Genomic DNA, 9,293 nt, shown 5'->3' with positions numbered 1-9,293 from the left:
CCCACTACAGCTGTAAATTGGTAGCATTTGATTGGTAGATTTAACAATAAAACAGATTTATCTCCATGCCTATGGGACACGGATTAATCTAGACAGAGTTCTCAGTGCAGCTGAAAGGCAAAAAACTCTACTACATGAAAAGAATCCAGATCCTTTGAAATCCAGTTCTCAGTTTAGATATGATTCTTAGCATTTGTTTTTTTAAAAAGTTTTATTTCTGCTTTTATTTTTAGATTTAAAAGTATTTAGTGAATTATATCGATATAAAATTACATGTATACTTTAATTAAACTTGTATTGTGAGGAACAGTGTTGTACAAACTGTTTTAAAAGTTGTGGCATTGCATTCACTGGGAAAGGAGCAGAGTGAAGTTAGTTCCACTTTATATTAATTTGAATACTTCATTTCTAAGCTTTGCAATGTCTGTATCTTTTAAGAAAATTCCAATAGTTTCTGAAAGATTTCAGCTGAAGTAAGAGAGAGAGTCTTCCACCTTAACTCCAAGTTTCTCCTCTCCCTCCATTAGAACCGGGTGAGCTATTCACAGTGAACAATTTATTCAAATGTTTGCTGTTTGTGAATGATTTGTGTATTTACTACTTATGCTGTATAATTGGTCATTTAAGTCACATGGTATTGTTTTTGTTCCCGCTTAGATGCCTCCCAAACCACACAGAGCTTTCAAGATGGCCAGGCGAACATTTCTAGTGGAAATACTCATGCAAATACAAGTTCACACATATGTTTGGAACAGTCACTGAATAGTACAAAGTTCACTGACATAAAAGTGGTGCAAATACCATTGAAATGAATTTGCAGTTGTATTTGAGTTAATGTTTGTGAGTACTTTTTTGCAGTATTTGCCCAGATCTTGTCTGCTGGTAACTAGGGAGGGAGGGTGGGTGGTAAGTCTCTGTATCCCTTTTTCTGTAGCCGAATTTATCACCCCTGAACCAACAGTGGATTCAGCAGTGATATGCTAGATGGAAATTCATCCAACAGGATCATGATCTGGGTTAATTGAAATGCTGATCCATTTTTTTAAGAAATAAAGCATTTATACATTGGAATTCTCTGAAGTAACACTGTTAACACTTGCTCACTTTATACAGCTAGCAGGTGAGCTCCAAATAGAACAGAAAGAGTCAACAGGAGGAGGAGAAGAGCTGAACTCCACTGAATCTCTGGTCTAGACATAGGCCACTACATGAACTCCCTGGCTAACAGACATGCTAGGTAACCTATCAGTATTTCATGGGAGTCTTCTATTTACGAGACTGCTTCTGTTTTTCTAATGGAGCACTTCTCCAGCCTGATCCTTCAACCCTCACTCACTCTGAATAGCACTTAGACAAGTCATCATTCCCATGTAGTTGGAGACATTATTGGCAGTGCTACTCAGTATGACCAAGAGTTGCAGAATGGGGACCTTAAAAGGAGATCTGCCCCTGTTGTGAGTTCTCATAGAGTTAGTTAGTTGCAACTTTCTATCCAATCCAGGGATCAAATCCAGGCGGAGTCTATCTCAGGTGGAAATGACAGCATTTTCTAGGGGCTCCATGTAAAACATCTCCAAAATGTTAATTGTTTTGTACGTTTTATCATCTGGTATCTTTGTTGGGGAAAAACAAAAGGTTGAAGTGAAGATTTTATTAGCTTACCTCTTGATAGCTGATCATGCTATGTAGTATTGTTATCCTCATTTAGTATCTGCAGAATTTCCATTCAAAATAGGGAAACTTTTATTTCGTAACTGGGTTACTGGGTTGAACACATTTCCCTTGACATTGGACTTCTGTATTTGAAATCAGAATTGTCCAGTACTGTAGAATTATAATTTAATCATGTAAAATAGAGCTGGAAAAGCCCAATTAGATCATGTAGTCCATCTCCCTGCTAGTGTAGGACTATTCCTTACCAGATATTGTAGTGCTTTTTTCCAGTGCAGTTTTAAATGTCTCCGGGGATGGGGCTTCCATCTCTTCCCATAGGCAAATATTCCACAGCCTAACACATCATACTATTAGTACTCTTTTCCTGATGTTTAACCTAAATTTCTCATTTTTAAAATACATTCCATTTCCCCTAGATTTATCACCTTGTACCATTCTAAATAATTCTGGTCATTTCTTGATATTGACCCCTTCAAATAAGCTGTGTTCTTTTTTCCACACCTTATTCCTTTCTCAGTACAGCTATAGATGTTTAGCTCTTTTATTCTTTCCTCACTATTCTGTCCCTCTAGGCTGCTAACCATTTTTCCTATTCTTCTTTGAACTTCCATGTTGGAAGTGATTTTTGTAAAGTTTGTCCCCATTAAACTGCAGTTCTGCCCTGAAAAAAGGAGAGCGGCATCATTGGGCTCCATGTTTATTGTCTCTCATGACTTACAAGTCAAATCTTTATGCAGTAGTGCTGTAGACATGTTGGTCCGAGGATATTATAGAGACAAGATGAGTGAGGTGTTATATCTTTTATTGGACCAACTTCTGTTGGTGAGAGACATAAGCTTTTGAGCTTACACAGAGAAGAAGAGCTCTGTGTAAGCTTGGAAGCTTATGTCTCTCACCAACAGAAGTTGGTCCAATAAAAGATACTACCTCACCCACCTTGTCTCTCTAAGTTGGGGTGGGCAAACCATGGCCCGCGAGCCGCATTCAGCCCATCAGACATTTTAATCTGGCCCTTGAGCTCCCACCAGGGAGCAGGATCTGGGGCTTGCCATGACCCCCTCCAGCTTTTATGCGTAGGGGCTGCCAGGGGGCTCCACACGCTGTCCCCACCCCAAGCACTGCCACTCAGCTCCCATTGTCCGGGAACTGCAACCAATGGGAGCTGTGGGGGCAGCGCCTGCAGATGGAGCAGCATGCAGAGCTGCCTGGCTGCACCTCTGCGTAGGAGCCAGAGGGGGGAACATGCTGCTGCTTCCGGGAGCTGCTTGAGGTAAGCACTGCCTAGAGCCTGCACCCCAGACCTCCTCCCGGGCCCCAACCTTCTGCTCCAGCCCTGATCCCCCTCCCTCCCTCTGAGCCCCTCGGTCCCAGCCCGGAGCACCCTCCTGCACCCCAAACCCCTCATTCCCAGCCCCACCCCAGAGCCTGTGCCCCCAGCCGGAGCCCTCACCCTCTCCCACACCTCAACCCCAATTTCATGAGCATTCATGGCCTGCCATACAATTTCCATACCCAGATGTGGCCCTCAGGCCAAAAAGTTTGCCCACCCCTGCTCTAAGTCAAATCTGGTCAGTTTACAAGTGAAAGATTGTTTTCTCTAATTGCCAGCCCCGCAAACTCAGTCTGGAATCACACAGTCAAGATGAGTTCTTTCTGGCTCATACATCACACTAATGGTGATTCTGGAATAAGAACTTAGAATCATGTTCTGTTCATGATGCAAAAGAAGTAAACGAATCCAGCTCACACTCTCATACCATAGTAGTGTGGGATATTACGGACCAAGGAGTACTAAAAAGTAGTAAAAGCTTAATTTGTTCAGTGAAATAAAGCAAAAATGACAATGAATGCACATAGGAACAAGAGCTGTGCTGTGGGGTAGCTAAGTGCCTATTTTACATGGCCATGTTTCCAAATGGAACTCATTTTTAATGTTCACCTTGTGGACACTTTCTCCAACGAACATTATGGAGATGAAAAAAGTATTCCAAAGGCTTTGGAAGATTTCTCGTTTTTTAAAACTCCATCAGCTTTAAAAATTTCTTAACTGCTGGGCCTCCAAAAAAATTATGATTGTATTTCTCTTTCCCTTGGATAGTGATACAAAATGTATGAAGGTTGGATTTTGTGATCAAACAATGTTTGTTGAAATAAGAGACCTTTTTCTAGGCGCCTCTAAAAACTTTTCCATCAATTTTTACTTCAGACTCTCTGGAGAGACTTGCTGGTACATGTGCAAATCTTGACAGAATTTACTATCTTATTCTTAAAATCTGAAGCCCTGAAGTCTACACCATGCTTTCTTTATAAGGTAAGGTTAAGGGAATTTTTTTTATATACCAGGTGTCCAAAAGGAAGACATTTGCTGGTTGGAGGTCCAGTTCTGGGTGTATTGCTAATGATTTAATTGGTAACATGATTGGTCCCTTTGTTCCACATTGAAATAATATGGGTGAAGAAGTGTCAGAAGAAAGGATTAAATGGAACTCAGCCTGCATATGTGTAGCTGGAAAATAGTTAATGTCTGTCAGATGACCATAAGAACCCCCCAAGGTTACTACTCAGCTAGAGAAACATATAAGTGTAACCAAAAAACAGATAAACAGGACTTTGACTAAAATAGACCTATCATGATTGTCACAGCCTTTATATTCATTACTTAATGACCATGAATAGAAAAATATTAATCTGCCATCTTCTAAGGCTGACATCATAGAACTGTTTTGCAGATTTTTATTTCTTTATATTTTCCCATGCTATGATTTTTCCCAATATATATATAAAATTCAGAAAAGATACAGTATAGATCAGTAGTAATCTACTACCTAGAGACTGGGATTCTAGGTGATGAGATCCTTCAAGCTCGCACACTTCTTGATATTTTACAAAGTTAGATATGTCACAGTATAGAGACCCTAAAGTACTTTTATGTTGCACGGTAAGCTTGTTCATTATTAGAAGCCTACAAAAAGTCTGCTGAAAATTACATAACTAATGGCACTGGGAAAAGCAAACTGCTCTAAATTAGAGAGTCGGGTGAGCTGCTAAAACCAACAGGTAACATTCTGACCGAAAATACTGCATTGGGATCCTGTTACAAATGTTTGATTTGTTTAGTGGGGTGCATGTATCCAACCTTGATGGTCAAAGAAATGGAAATGTGAATTGATCACCAAAAAAACACTGTTAAGGAAATAAATATCTGAACAAAAAAAGCAGTGGAAGGAAATGGACATGCTGTAGCTAGCTACAGTAACTCCTCACTTAAAGTCATCCAGTTAACGTTGTTTCATTGTTACATTGCTGATCAATTAGAGAACATGATCGTTTAAAGTTGTGCAATGCTCCCTTATAATGTCGTTTGTCAGCTGCCTGCTTTGTCCACTGCTTGCAGGAAGAGCAGCCCCTTGCAACTAGCTGGTGGGGGCTTGGAACCATGGTGGATTGGCAGCCCCCCTATCAGCTCAGGATGGAGGGAGATTCCTGGCAGCAGCTTCTGTCTCAACTTGCTGATCTACTTAAAAAGGCAGTGTACTTAGAGTGCGGTCAGGGTACTTAAAGGGGCAATGCGCATCTCTCTCTCTCTCTCTCTCACACACACACACACACACACACACACACACAGTGTGTGTGTGTCTCTCTGTCTGCCATGATGTCTCCTCTCCCTCCATTCGTGCTGCCTTGTAGAGTGTGAGGCTACATTAACAACAATGGGTTAACCCTTGAGGGATCAGCTGATTGCTAATTCATCATTTAGCAGTAAGGCATTCCCTAGGAAATATTCCACCCTCTGACTTCACCACCTCAATCAAGCTTCATAATCATCAGTGCTGTGTACCAGTATTAAATTGTTTGTTTAAAACTTATATATATACATACATACATACACACAGTATAGTCTCTTGTCTGGTGAAAAAAATTTCCCTGGAACCTCCCCCTCCCCCCATTTACATTCATTTGTATGGGGAAATTGGATTCGCTTAACATCATTTTGTTTAAAGTTGCATTTTTCAGAAACATAACTACAACATTAAGCGAGGAGTTAGTTACTGTATGTCATTTACACCTATATGGTCCAATTCACCATTGCCCTTCACTCTGTTATTATTTACACCAGTCCAAAGTAAGTTAAAAATGCTCCTAGGTCAAAATGGTAGCATTTTATACCCACTTTGGTCTGCTGTGAATGACAACACAAAGTGCAGCCCAATGGGAAATCAGGCCCATAGAGTTAAACAAGGAACTTTCCCACTATGACACAAGTAACCAACACAACCTTGTGGTAATGATTTTTCACATTTTTTTTAAATATATCTAAGTCAAGTCTCTAAAAAGCCCAAGTGGCTTTTGAAAATGGGCTTACGCTCCTAAGTCACTGAAGGTACATCTACACTGCAATGAAAGACATGGGGCACTGTTGTAGCTGGCCTGTGACAGGGATTGAGCTGCAGGACTAAGAATTGCAGTGTAGATGTTTGGGCTCAGCTGGAACCTGGGCTCTTAGACCACAAGGGGGAGGGTCTCAGAGCCTGAGCGCAGCACTGCAATTTGTAGCCCCACGCCTCACGAGCCCTAGTCAATTGACCCGGGCTCTGAGACTCAGTGCTCTGAGCTTTTTATTGCAATGTAGACCTACCCTTAAGCATTTTTGGATAATTTTACACAATATTTTTAACAATTTGACATAAATGCAATAGACACGTACAACAAAGTTTGTGGTTTTATTATATCAGCCAAGTGTGAATACGACCCTTTGTACTCCTGGTTTTGCTGGTTCTGGAGCATTAGTCAAAGGTTAATTAAGGAGGCATAACATTGCTGAAACTTCCCCGCTGCTCCTATGCCCAAAGTCACCGGGCTGTTGTTCTGTAAAATAGCAATGCAAATGACTTAATTTTTGTATTCTGGTTCTTAAGCAAGCTATATCCAAAAATCTATCTCAAGATGCCCTACTATTCCATATTAAGTACAGTTTTAATAAATAGAGACCACCTGACAAAGCCAGCCACAGTGTTAGTCTAGTTTACTCTCATGCTGCTTCCCCCTGCTAGATTAACTGTAAGGTCAGTATGTAGAGGTAAAGAGAAAAAAATTAGTTGCTGCAAAGGAGGAAGGATGGTCTCAAGGTGAAGGTACAAGATTTGGGTTCTTTTCCCAGCTCTGTCACCAATTTCTGCTGTGATTTTGGGAAAATCTGTTAATGTCTCTGTGCCTCTCTTTCCCCAACTGTAGAGTGGGATCCTTGCCTCATGCTAGTGTTAGGGGACTGAATTCATTAATGTTTGTGAAGTGCTGTGAGATTTTGGTCCTCTGTAAATGCAGAATGTTAAGGGCAGCCATTGGTGCTGCCTGTATCACAGGGTGTTGGCCTCCCAGCTCCTTGGGGGCCTTTGAAAATCTCATTCTGAACTATTCCCACTCTAAAGCTGTGGCTTCTCTCACTCACTTGGGAAGAGCCTGATAACGTAGTATTGGCGGATAAATCACATTTAATGATTTGTACCATTTCTCAAAGCTATAGAACTTTTTTGTTTAAAATAGTGCAAAAAAAACCACACCCTCCAGTATTTGCAAAAAATTAAATTGTTGAAAACTGTGTGTGTTTTGTTTGTGTGTGTAAGAGCTCAAGAGCCCAGTAGCTCAGAGGACTTGGGCTTTGGAGGGAACTTTCAAGACTGGCAACAAGGGCCCTGAACTTTAAAAGTTAAAATCCTGCACTGAAGATGAGACTCACAGGAGCCAATGAACATGATTTAAAAAGAGTTAATCTCCTACTGCTGTCACTATCACTTATCCAGTTGCATGACTGAGTTAACTCCAGCATAGGCAGTGCCTCCTGTCAGTCATTAAGAAGGAGCGCTGTGTGTGTTAGAGCAGACTCAGAGCAACACAGTAGTGGGTCAGCCAGATGAGCAGCAGGGGCCATGGAGGGAGGCTTTCTTTCATTTAAACAAATGGGCAAAGGGGAAGGCAGGGAAGAGAGGGGTCAGAAATGCCCTGTCCTCTTAACACCTCTGTTAATACAGGAAACAGAAGGAACTGTTGCTCTCTTTTACTGCAGGGGTGCAGGAGCTTCCTTCGGCTTATCCACTGCAGCAAAGCCTGGGAGTTGACTCTCAATCTCTGGGTATGAGGATGCTGTTTGTACTGCTCTCAAGCAACGCTTAGCAGCTGGTTGTAATTATGTATTGCAGCTTCAGAGGAAGTTGCTGGCTGTGGGGAGTGTGCAGTGTTTGGCTGCAGATCTGCTGTTCTTAAGGGTACAATGGAGATGTAGAGAGTAAAAACAGTGGCACAGAATGAAGGGGAGGGTGGAAGCCTAATTATCCCCCACTTGAACTGGCTCCCTTGTTGAGTCATTACATGTTTGTGAAAGTCCCTTGACATAACATATGTATACCCCAAATGAAGTCAGATGAGGCAAAGTCACATTCAACTGCCAGGAACTCCTGCCACTAAGGACTGAAACTAAAAAACAAGAATCTGAATCCACCCAAAAAACTATTCTTTTTTGTTTTTTTCCTTCTACTCTGCATCAAAAAAATTTAAACTGATGTTAAGCCTTTTGGAAAGAAATAACTGCATCAGGCTGACATATTGTAATGACTATTTATGGAATTACCTTTAAAAATTGCAGAGTTATAAATAGAGCTGTGCAAAATGCAGCTATTTTGATTTTTCACATGGGTTCATGCAAAGAAGGCTTTTGTTTGTTTGGTTGGTTGGTTCAGTCCACCTGGTTTCTCATCACCATTTCTACCTCGTACCACATTTTGTTTTGAGTGCAAAGGAACCCAAAAACTGAAAGAACAATTCAGCCAAAATCAGAGATTTGCAAGATTCCGACCCATTTATTGTTCTAGGACAGTGGTTCTCAACGGACCCCTAGGGCTAGACAGAGGACTTCCAGGGGGTACATCAACTCATCTAGATAGTTGCCTAGTTTTACAACAGCACTAGCACTAGCAAAGTCAGTACAAACTAAAATTTCATAAAAACAATGACTTGTTTACACTGCTCTATATACCATATACTGAAATGTAAGTACAGTATTACATTCCAATTGATTATTTTATAATTATATGTTAAAAAGGAGAAAGTAAGCAATTTTTCAGCAATAGTGTGCTGTGACACTTCTGTATCTTTATGTCTGAGTTTGCAAGCAAGTAGTTTTTAAGTGAGGTGAAACTTGGGGATACACAAGACAAATCAGACTCCTGACAGGAGTACAGTAGTCTGGAAAGGTTGAGAGCCACTGCTCTCGGATCATCTAGAATTGGTCTAGATTCACTTTTCAGAGTGGTAGCCGTGTTAGTCCGTATCAGCAAAAAGAACAAGGAATACTTGTGGCATGCAGTGGAAAATACACCACCCTGTCAGCTGTTGGAAATGGGCCATCCTGATTATCACTACAAAAGTTTTTTTTCTCCTGCTGATAATAGCCCACCTTAATTGATTAGTCTCGTTATAGTTGGTATGGCAACACCCATTTTTTCATGTTCTCTGTGTATATATATCTTCCTACTGTATTTTCCACTGCATGCATCCGATGAAGTAGGTTTTAGCCTATGAAAGCTTATGCCCAAATAAATTTGTTAATCTCTAAGGTGCCACAAGTA

The 9,293-nt window shown here is 40.9% G+C and overlaps 1 long non-coding RNA gene across 1 annotated transcript; it reads left to right on the top strand.

Annotated features, from left to right (window-relative positions):
* Positions 1-1,090: 1,090 nt before the first annotated feature.
* Positions 1,091-5,127, top strand: LOC120406978. Its single transcript, XR_005599715.1, has 3 exons — positions 1,091-1,237; positions 3,881-3,985; positions 5,069-5,127. It is a non-coding gene; the product is annotated as an uncharacterized LOC120406978 (long non-coding RNA).
* Positions 5,128-9,293: the final 4,166 nt, after the last annotated feature.

Source organism: Mauremys reevesii, linkage group 5 (genome assembly GCF_016161935.1).
Source record: "Mauremys reevesii isolate NIE-2019 linkage group 5, ASM1616193v1, whole genome shotgun sequence".
NCBI lineage: Eukaryota > Metazoa > Chordata > Testudines > Geoemydidae > Mauremys > Mauremys reevesii.
Note: the sequence above shows the minus strand (reverse complement) of the source record. Positions and strands in the feature narration are given on the sequence as shown.